General features: G+C 37.0%; 1 protein-coding gene across 2 annotated transcripts in view; it reads right to left on the bottom strand.

Annotated features, from left to right (window-relative positions):
* The window catches only part of acss3 (acyl-CoA synthetase short chain family member 3), a 228,480-nt gene that overhangs the window by 163,930 nt on the left and 52,274 nt on the right, over positions 1-12,276 (bottom strand). The window lies entirely within an intron of this gene.

Here is a 12,276-nt window from a genome sequence, read left to right as displayed (position 1 = left end):
CACCTGCACACAGGAAGAACTTAGAAAATCAACACAAGCAATATGGCAGACTTAGAAATAGGAGCTGTGACAAGGTAATGCAAATCACTGCACCACCTGGCAACTCTAAATTCGTATACACAGCATTTTAATTCATCATTCTTTCCTGTTTAATTGTAATACTTGGTCACAGACAACGGGCATAAAGGCAGAAAACAAACCATGAACTGGATGCCAAACAGTTGCAGGCACTCTCACTCACACACCCACTCTCATTTACACCAAACCACTTTAGGCCTGCCTATCAGCTTAACTTGCACATATTTGTAATGAGTGAAGTACCCCAGAGAAAAGCCCACTTTAGAGTAGGGACAGAATATGACTCCATACAGTACCTGGACAGAAAGATAAACCCTTGGCCATAAAGATGGAAGCAGTAGTGTTAAAAAGTGTAACACTGTGTCAACTTTCTTTTAATTGAAAAATGTTGATTTTCTTCTTCTTTTCAATCTATTAATTGAATTGTTTTTATTTTATTTTGTTGCTTGTGGGGTTGCTCCAAGTCTAAAATAACAGACCAAAATTGTTTCAAAATATAAATAAAATTGTTCTGTTAACTAAAAAACACAAGGGAAGGATGATTTGTCTACCAAGATATTAAAAGAGAATATAAAACACCACAGCAAACTGTGTTGCCTCTCTAGACCTCAGTACTGTATACAGCAATATGATCTTGCCGTAACATTTGTGGTGTGACTTCTTCACTTTACACCTCCCACAACAATATGTAACTCTATCCCTGTCTTTCTCTATGAAAATTCTACTGTACTTTTTTTTTTCTTGGTATAGCGCATATTTATTTAGAGAAAATGTAAAATTTCGGTAGACTCAAATATATCATTTAGATTGTTGACAACTAAATTAAAATACATGCAGAGAAACACTATGCTATGAAAACCAATGTACCAAAATAATCTATAATGAGCAATAAAGAACAAACCTAAAATTAAATTCTTCTACAATACTGTATATGACATCTTTGCACAGACGACATAGGAGACAGAAAAATAGAGAAAATTACTTTCCCATTTATCTTCTGTATTGTTTGCTTTTCTTCACAATCCTAAACCATAAAACAGTTTGCTTCATTATTTATACTGAGTTTGGGTTTGTTACTATAGAGATTTTGTAAAACAAAGGGTAAAGTACATTTGTGCCTGTTTGCCAAAACCATGTACTAATAAAAACTTTCTAGTAAGTTTATAATGATTACATTAAGAGTTAATCAAATTGATGATCTATAACATGTTAATATTAAATAACAAGTTACAATGGTCCAATATAAAAAGGCAAAAGCTTGTAAAATCAAGAAACTCCAGAAAAATTTTAAAACAAACGGACAGCCTGCCTCTTATTTATTATACATTTGTCAGCATCACACTTCCCATTCTTGATGTTAATATAAAAGCAGTTATACTTCTATAATCCTTATGATCTTCAATAAATTATATTATACATGTCATTAAAAAAAGTGTGCTTTGTTTACATTAATAGACTGTTAAGTATAAAGGTGGAGAACCACCATCTAGAGAAAAAGAAAAGGGGAAAAAGTGAAGGCTTTACCAAGAAATCTCATTAAATATTTGTCAAAAGCAAATTGGGAGAAATAAAATACTTGGCTACCTGTAAACAAGTACTAAAGCCACTATTACTTGTACTTATTGAAATTTGCAGCATATTACCAGATAAGCTCATACAGTATAAAGAAAAGCCTGAAATTTTAATATTATTCAGTTTGAAAAATCATAATCCACCCATTATATTACGGTAAGAAAGGAATGTCCCATTTAAAATTAGAAAAAAAATTTTCAGTCAAGAAACAGTCCCAAGATTCTTGTTAGTTTAACAAGGATTTATTAACACTACCTTTAACTATGCATGCTGGACCTCAGTTGGCACCTTAGATGTTTCACTATCTTTAAGTGAGAACCACAAAAAGGGTCATACAGAAGGGAAGAAAATCAAACCAGATACTGTACAGTTGAAAGTCAAGCATTTAAACCACCAAGAATTTGTCAGAACATTCTGGTTACTTAGAGAATTACAGGGAAGCATGTGGTACCGTATTTGTAACAGGACTAATTTCACAAATAATACTTGAAGGTGATGATAAAAACAGAGCCACTAACACTTCCTACTTATTCACTGTCTTTCTGCCTGCCAAACTGGTTTAACATCTGATAGCTGTCCAGTTAAAATATAATAATATATCCAGCCTTTCAAGCGTTTCTCCAGGCTATGTCACCTAGACAGAGCAGGAAGCCAAGACCAGAAAAAATAATAAAATCCAACAAACCTACCAATGCTACTGTTGTACCAGAGACTCTTGTTGTGATGTACTTTCACTCTATACCTTGACAACAGTGAGTTTTAAGAAGTTTAATTAACCAAAAAAATTAAGCTAAGTGCTATTTTTATGATTGAATGCTTTGTAGTTAAACAATTACTGTAGATACTCGTGTATTAGTCGATCTCGCAGATAAGTCGAGTGTATTGTTTAGGCTGAAAATTACGAAATTTGTTGTTATGACCCGCATATAAGTCGAGGGTAAAACTTGACAGCTATCAGAGATAGAGGGCGACAATCGGCTGTAAATGGCGACAAAACTCACTGTCACGTCACAGGCATTCCCTCTGTGCTTGGAGAAATGCTAGACTCGTTGACTCGGCAAGTAATCCTTGCGTGTGCGTGAGTTGCGAAATGTAAACAAAGGCAAGATGGCATTGATATGTCACAAGGGAGCGAAGCGAGTGCAGAAAAGAAAACACTCGGCAGACGATGTTTTGCATATTATCGCTGAGTCGCACTCTGATTTTTCAGAATCTGATTTTATTGACAGTGATCAGGAATCGAGCAAGAGAGAGAGAAGCCGGAATCAGCTGATCGGACACCAGCCGATGCCGCGCCAGCTGATTGGCTGCCAGCTGAACGTATTCGCGCAGCCGATGCACCTACGGCAAGGTTTGCGTGGGAGGAATACCAAGACATTGATCCGTGGGAGCTGAACTGGCTACCGAACTTCACAAGACAGCATGGCTTGCTGTTGGACACGACAGATCACCCGCTGCTGGACTACTTCAGGCTGCTCTCTCCTGATGCTGCTTGTCTCAGACGAGACAAACAGGTAGGCAGAGAAATTTTTTGAATAGCGGGCTGTGCTTGCATCGCATTGATAGCGTGCGTTGCCTTGGTTCTTTTGATTCCAAATCTGGTTGCATGTGGCAGCTAATGGTATGTTTGTTATCCAAAACCTGCAAAAGCTAATGGTCAAATTCAAGTATTTCACAGTTTAAAGAATTATTTAATGAAATCAGAAAAAAACTAGCTAATTAGCAATAGTATTGCTGGCTTATAATTATTTCAAAGACCATGGGAAACGGCAGATGACCGGTGACTTAACACCGTGAAGCGTTGAGTGTACAATGTCATTATCCAAATTCTATGGACAATTGTGTTGCCCCGCGGATAAGTCGACCTTGTTTTTTTGAATGAATTTTAAGGCATAAATTTTTCGACTTATACGCGAGTATCTACGGTATGTGCGTTATTGAGCACTAGGCCCTTAAGGAAAACAAGAAAATTTCAGGGAGTGTACATCCAATACAAAGTACAAAACATCGGCAAAATATCTGCCTTCTAACGATAGAGCTTGTTGATAAGCACTTGACCAAATAAGACCAAAGCTTCACATGAATCTCAATGATTGCAAGTTAAGCATTTCCTAATATAATGTACACTATATTAATAATGAGTTTCAGTGTATGTTATCTTAAAACTGGTCAAAATACACTTTACTGCACACTTTACTGTATGGTAGATATAAATTTGAGTGGATACATTTGCCATGTTTGGACATCAATCAATAACCCATAATGACAAAGTGAAAAAATGTTTTAAGAAAGGCTTGACAACCTATTACATATCAAAAACTGAAACCTCTCTCTCAAATCAGTATTCAGACTTTTAATTTAGTACTTAGTATATGCCACTTTGGGAGCAATGGCAGCTTAGAGTCTTCTTGGGTAAGTCTCTACAAGCATTGCACACCTGGACTTAAGCATTTAATCTCTTTCTTCATGGCAGATCAACTCCAGCTCTATTAGATTGGATGGGAAGCATTTGTAACCTGCTATTTGCAGGTCTCTTCATAGATTGTGTATGGAGGTTTAAGTCTGGGCTTTGGCTGGACCATTCAGGGACAGTCACAATCTTGTTCTGAAACCATTACAGCAGTATCATAACTTTGGGTCACTGTTGTGCAGAAAGGTGAACCACTCCCACAGTATGAGGTTGTGTGCACTATAGAGCAGGTTTTCTTCTCTAGGACCTCTCTGTATTTGGCTGTAGTCACCATTTCCTCGATTCTGACCAGTCTCCCTGTCCCTACATCTGAGAAGCACCCCACAGCATGATGTTGCCACCACTATGCTTCAATATAGAAATGGTATTAAGCATGTTATGAGCAGTGTCTGGTCATACTCTAGAAAATATGTTTGGAGGTTTCCCCAAACAGCTCAATTTTGACTTATGACACCAGAAAAATCTTTTTACTCATGCCTTCAGGGTCCTATAAATGCAGTTTGGAGTGGGAGTGGGGGGGTCATATGCCTTTTACTCAAGAGTGGCTTTAATCTAGCCCCTTTACCCTAAGCGCCTGAAAGATGGAGTGCTGCTGCTGAGATGGTCATCCTTTTGACAGGTTCTCTCTTCTCAGCAGAGCACTTCTGAAAACTCTGTTAAGAGTGACTATTGGGTTCTTGACCACCTCCCTAACCAAGGCCTTTACTGCTCGGTTACTCAGTTTGTACAGATGATCAACTCTTGGAAGACTCCTGGTGGTTCCAATCATCTTCCACTTCATAATTATTAAGGCCACTGTGCTCCTGGGAACACGTAAAGCTTTAAAAATGGTTTTGTCCCTTTCTATCTGATCTATCCCTCACCACCATTTTATTACAGTGATCTACAGAGAGGTGCTTGGTTTTTGTCCTGACATGCAGTGTAAATTGTGGTACCTTAGAAAAACAGACACTGGAATATATAAACAATGTCAAATCAATTCAGTTTGTGACAGGAGGACTCCAGTCAAGTTCCAGACACATCACAGGGATAATTAAAGCAAACAAGATGCACCTGACTAGAATCTGAGATTCCACAGCAAATGGTCCAAATACTTATATAAACACGTGCATTTTGATTCAAGAATAAAACCAAAAAAAAAAACATACAATTAACATGTTGCTGTCAATGAGTTAAAAACCCAAGCTCAAATGTCAAATGACAGAAAGATTTGTATGTATTCTTGGATGAAGTAGCGGTAAGAACTGCTGTCTTATAACCAAACATGCGCTCCAAGTTTTGAGTAGTGAGCTGCTATTATTATTATTATAATATAACAAAAACAAACATTTGATTTGAGTCTGTAAGACCCGGTGTAAATTTTGGCCGTTTCTAAAAGTCAGTACCTTTTTTATTATTCAGTTTTATTTTGTCAGTGACGTTCACATGGTACAACGAACTTGTCTCACCCTCTCTGAGTTGATGGAGTTTATCTCCATTCTTTTCACAAGAGCAGTGATGACCACCATAACAACAGACAGCTTCTTCACAGCGCTTTCGCTGGCTAATAGACTACTGCACCGCAATACAACTCTGCTTGGCACCAATAGTAAAATGTGACCCCCACCCGCAGCTAAAGTCACTTTAGTACGTGAGCAATTCGCCACGCAAGTGTTTAGATTTGGCAGTGCCATGCTGACAAGTGTATATTTTGGTTATATTTTTGAATAAAAGCACACATGTTTATTTGATATTTGAACTAAAGTCTTCACACATTATATACTTCACGTCATTATTAGTATAACATGTAAAAAGTTTCTATTTTAGGTATGTGTTCAGCATTGCTTGCCTCGCATTTCATATCATCCTACACTTACATAGATATTTGTAGACACGGAACACATATGAAATGTATGTATTCCAAATAATATATTATTTATCCTATACAATTCCAGGCACCTCACACCACGATAAACAAGACTTGAGCTGGAAGAACTTCAGCTCTGTGAGGGATGGATGGGATAGTAGGCTACTTGCTGCTTGAGCTGATCGACACATTTGCAAAACAAAAGACGATAATGGAGAGATGCAAAGGAATTTAAGTGTGAGTGTAGATTGAAGGGTACAAATTGTAAATGCAACCATTGAAAATTATATCTACAACACAAACTGTAGAAAGTGAAGGGGTCTGAATATTTTCTGAATCCAATATAATAATATTTTCATGATAGAGAAAGTCACAAATTTTCTTTTAGTGTTTTATGTAATGTTTTAAACCAGAACATTACAATGGCATGCTACTCAGTCAACCAAGTAACAACAGCTTAAAAGATGCATTCATGTATTCATTTTGAAGTAAATGATTATATAGAAAAAACAGAAAACAAAACAAAATTCAAACTATACCCAAAAGAAAGAAAAAGGGTCGATCATAAGTTCAGTATGCTTATTCTACAGTTCTTGCCATATTTTTAAGTTTTGGACATATCCTCTAAGAGAGGATTTGATGTCTTCTAATTGGAGATAACACAAAAAATCACTTACCCACTGAGTAATAGAAGATGGGTTTGAATTCTTCCAGTTGAGAAAAATAAGTCTGCATGATAGTGGTGTGGTATTAGCTACTAAATCAACTTATCCCTATGCACCCGAATGCCATTTGGGAATACACCAAATATCGCCGTTACTGGAACAGAAATAACTGTAACACCGAGACAGCCTGAAAAGTACTGAAATATTTTTATATAAAATTATGTTAATATAGTGCATTCCCAAAACATATGACCTAGTGAGGCGGGAGCTAGATGGTAGCACTCATGGGTTGGATCTTGCCCTGGGTACTTTTTGGATAATTTTAAACAAGATAAATGTGATCTATGAGAGAGTCTGAATTATATTATTCGTGGCACATATTTTATGTATGGGTTGAGTTCTAATGTGATCTATGAAAGAGCTTATTTGAATTATGTAATTCTTGGCACATATGGAACTAGAGTGTATTTTATGCATGGTTTGAGTTCTAATCCTTTTCTAAACTGGCGATTGAAAGGTCCTTTTGCCTCCATTCCATAGGATTTTTGAAGGGCAATTTCTTTTATCTAATTTTATATATTGCTGAAATGCTCTCATGAGTCAGTATTTAGACTAACCAGTATGGCCTCCAGGATTTATATGGTTGTAGGAGGTGGAAAGTTTGGCAAGTTGTAACAAAATTTCTGTTTGTACACAGCAAAAAAAAAGTATGAGATAGAAAGTTAAACTTTGTCTATATAACTTTAAAGTGTCTTAAATCGCTACCTTTGTCCACAATTTGAGAAGGAGGAACAGGTGATTATCTTGTAAAGGAGAAACTGATAAAAGCTGTTCTACCTTGAAATGTATCCTGAATAGCTTCCATATTAGGTATTTGGTGGACAACAGAATTGCTGGTATATTGATGATGGTTAGTATTAAATGGAGTTCAAAGCAGGGTATATACGGTATGTGGATGATTCAGAACAGATTTGTTTGTCTATTGCAAGCCACACTGGTATGAATTCATGAATTTATGCTGGTTTCCAACATTTTATTGTGCATATATTTTCTGCCCAGTAGTAAAATCAAAACTTAGGTAGTGCCATGCTACCTTCTGCTTTAATCTTTGTAGAGTAACCTATTGAATGCATGGACGTTTCGATTTCCACATTAAATGATATTATAATTGAGTCTAATTTCTTAAAAAAAATTATTTCTGTTTATAGGGATACTCTGGAATAGATATGTCTACTTAAGGAGAATGTTCATTTTGAAGAGTCAGAACCTTTTAAAATACATTTTATATAGCTCATTGTATAAGAGTACAATTCAAAGTGACAAGGCACTGTAACAGTAATGACACAGTAAAGTACAGCAATTTTGAGATGTGATTGCTTCATGAATTTAAAGAAAATGTGTATGTACTGCGAAAAGGAGACAGGAATGAGTAAGGTGCTAATAAAGAAATGACTAAGAGGCTAATAAAAACTACTTTGGAGGGATATTCATCTGGAAATTCTCAACTAATGCTACTGCTTGTCTGAAATTTTATGAAAATCAAACCTTGCACTTTACTCGACAACCCAATATCCATACACATATTTTATTAATTTGATTTTCTTTTCAATGAAAGCTAAATGGGGCCAATTCAGGCTGCATTTTTTCTAAAATTAGTATCTTTCAATAAAAAAAGCTTATTGAATTCTATACTGATTGCAAACTTTAAAATTGGCCAAATTTTGAGTCTGTATTAGTGTTTTAATGCTGCAAAGAAATTGTGGCTCATCCAGGTTTAGTTGCTGCTTTGTATCCAGTGCTACTAGAATACGCTTCAGCTCCCATTACCTTGAACTGGACAAAGCTTGTACAGAAAATGGATGGATGAATCCAAAAAAACCAGCAGTGTGGACAGTCAACCCTTACTGCGAACATTTTTACAAAGTGGTCAACAAACACAAAACATCAGTTTCTCTCAGGGACTGGAGTGCTGATACCCACCATCAACTGCAAATGCTTTTACACAAAGCCCAAATCACATATTTAAACCTAGGAATATACAATGGAACCTCGGTTTGCGAGTAACTTGGTTTACGATTGTTTTGCAAGATGAGCTAAAATTTTTAATACATTTTGACTTGATAAACGAGCAAGGTCTTGTAATACGAGTAGTATGTATACGCTTTGTCTGCTGAGCATCATGTGATCACAACTGAGCTGATGGTTCTTCTCTCTCTCTCTCTCGCTGTGGGATTGTGGGCAATTGTCTCCTATTCTCCGTCTGAGTCGGTGTGCCTCACTTATATAGTCAACATCCGTACAAGCGTATATTGTTTACTACAGCATTGTGACTGTGTGTGTGTGTGTGTGTGTGCGCTGTGACATGTGAGTCCCCGTCTTGCTCCCCAAAACACGAAGCTGAGTCTCAGTCCTTCAGCAACACCAACTTTATTCAGCTTGAAACAGCAACAGCGTGGTTATTTATTGTAGCAGGATCTGCCACTCTCCTATACACAGACACAGCAGTCAGGCAGGGCCGTGGCCAAGTAATACTGTGCCCTGCGCATTTATAATGTTCCTTGTACCTTGTATCACCCATCGACGGTAGGTGCTTATAGCATGTCCGCGATCTTTTCGGATTCACTTTTACAGTGAACTGCTACAGCCCTGGGAGACTGTGATTGCTTTGGGACGCTCTTCTGCATGTCGTCCCATTGGGTGGAATCCCACATGAGTTTAGAAACTCACTCACACCAACCATGATTCTTTTCAAAGGTAAAGTGCAGGTTAATTTGTTTTATGTATTTTTACTTTATATTTTGTATTAATCATTTTTATATGAATAGTTTTGGGTTGTGGAACGAATCATCTGAGTTTCCATTATTTCTTATGGGGAAATTCACTTTGATATACGAGTGCTTTGGACTAGGAGCACGTTTCCGGAACGAATTATGCTCGCAAACCTAGGTTCCACTGTATATAAATAAAGTATGTTGTCCTTTGCTAATGAGCTGTGAAATTGGAAACTGCCTATGCTTCTATACACTTTTGCTAAATTCCAGCACAACATTACTGCCAAAAACAACATGCACAGTTCTATTCTGTTTGCAAGGTCATGTCTTTCTGATCGAACAAAGAAGCTTTAACCTCCACATAACCTCGTATATGGAAAGGGGTGATTAGCAACACACCTAATAACATAATAAGAAAAAGAGAGCACTTAAACTACTGAAGTTAAAAAAAAAAAAAAAAAAAGCAAATGCATTCAAAAACCAAGAGTTCATGACAATGGTGCACTAATGCTTTAACTGCCAGCAACAGTACAGTATGTGCCTTTTTAAAAGGGTGAACGTTGATTTCAGTACATTTCAAAAAGTAACCTTTGAGAAAGAGGTATGTGGCATTATTACCAATATTCACTTAGTACAATCTCAAAATTCTACTGAATGAAAGAAATGCTATTAAATCTTGGCTGAAACAGATCAAAAACATTTCAGTGCAAACAGCTAAACTGTAAAAATGCACTATAAAAATTCTGCTGCAATTAAACTTTGGTCTGAAACACAAAAAGAGTTAATCATTAGGTTTATTAAGTTTTAAAACCACTATGTCAGCTCTATAGTATGCTTCCGACGAAGGCAGATGTTTAGTGTGAGCCCTTTATATGAAAGATGAAAAGCTATGCACAATAGAAACCACTTCATTACAATGAGCCTCCTGCTCATCTGTCCAAACAATACTTAGACTCCAAATGAGTCTTAGTCTGGAACTGCCTCATGTTCTTTTCAATTTCTTTGTGCAGTTAAACTGACAATATCTTGCCTTCTGGTAGTACTTCAATGACTTTTGTGTAAAGAAACAAAAATGGGGTACATTTATGGGAACTGTCTAATGCATTCAGGTCTTATTCTTTGTTTCCTGAACATGTTGGCTAATACCTACTTTGATAAGGGCTCCCATTTTTCTTATTTAAGTAACTTCTAGAATGTTTTTTTAAATTAGATTACTAGACTGAATTATACATAATATCTACTTTTTGTTGTACATAAGAAAAGTTGCATGTGTCATTCAAGACAATGCTAAGCTCTGACGAAGGACAAAAATGCAGTTATATTTAATTCAATATGAATGTCAACAGTGGATTAAAAAGAACTTTCATACCAAAAATGGTAACTGAAAACAAACTTTTTGCATTATTGAACTATGAAGTCCTTCTGACTTGGTTTTCTACAGATTTAAAATAATTTACAGTAGACCAGTGTTTCCCAACCCACTTTATTACATGCCAGTGTGTGCTCAACCCACCAGGGGATTGAGGAGGGCGTCACCCTCCTCCTCCGTAAATTTAGTGCGACCATCTGAGTAGGGGGAGTGGGGTGGTTCCTCTCAGTTAATCAAGTGCAATAGTCAAAGAGTGGTTTGGAGTGGGTCCCTTGCAATCACTAGAGCATTAGAAGAATCAGGCATGATTGTCAATGCTTTTCCTCCTTGGTGAATCAAGCATGGTAATTGGTGCTGTAGTTGAGAAGATCGTCCAGGATCTGCCCCACTCCACCTGCAATGATGCTGTGAATCGACTGCAATCATCAGAACGGTGAGGGTGATGGTGTGGGATTTCATCCAGGATCAACTGTGTCCAACCTGCAATGCTGCCACAACACTGGTTGGGAAACATTTTAGACCCATCTAATAACCATCAGACGCTCTCAGTTGTATTCATCCTTAATGAAAAATTCACTTCCCATTATTTGATATTAACCATAAATTTGATAAAATGGAGATGAAAGGTGAAAGGTGATGGTTAGTACTGCTGGGTTATGAATTCAGCATGCTCGAATCAAATCCTGCAACCGTTCGTAGTTTGTGTGAAGGTTTTCTGATTAGGTTTTCATCCATGTTTTCCACTTCTACTCCAAAATTCCCAAAGACTTACAAGACAGGAGGACTGGCGACTCTAAATTGGCTCTAGTGTGATGCGAGTATGTCTGTGCATTTGTTCCGTACTGCATTGGTGTTCCACCTAGGGTGTTTTTTGCCCTGCACCTTGGGCTTCTCACAGAGGCACTGGCCCCAGTGATCCTAAATTAAATTACGCAAGTTTGACTATGTCTGTATGAAAGAATTGTCTATTTCCTCTAAGTACAATTTCCTTCCACATTCCCAAACTTGCAAGTTTTTGGCTAACTGACAATTCTTAATTGTTCTAAGTATGAGTGCACCTGTGTAATGCATTTCCTGCCTTGCACCCAGAGCTGCTATTGGATTTAACAATGTGTGCATACATGTAATTACTATGCTGTATTTGCACATATTACCTGTGGACTGGCTCTGTACAAAAAACACTACTGTGCATCAAATGACAGACAGCATTATCTCATTCACTGTTTGGTAACCCTTCACAGAAGAAAAACATTTTTTAACATAGCACTTGTTGTGCTGCTTAACTGTATGCATCTAAATTGTGTTTTCTAAAGTTTGAATGCTATATACATACTTTAAAGGCAAATTATTTATCAGTTGCTACAGTTTTGTGATAAATCCCATGGCTGGCAGCTTCACTGCTGTAGTGAAAAATTCAGAGCCAGTGAAATTTGAATTGTAAATAACTTAGTTGACAGGCTCTGTTCAGTGTTTATTACTTAAACTTAATCTGTTCAGTAAGGAGT

Source organism: Erpetoichthys calabaricus, chromosome 1 (assembly GCF_900747795.2).
Source record: "Erpetoichthys calabaricus chromosome 1, fErpCal1.3, whole genome shotgun sequence".
Lineage (NCBI taxonomy): Eukaryota > Metazoa > Chordata > Cladistia > Polypteriformes > Polypteridae > Erpetoichthys > Erpetoichthys calabaricus.
The sequence above is the reverse complement of the archived record's forward strand: the minus strand, read 5'-3'. Positions and strand labels throughout refer to the sequence as shown.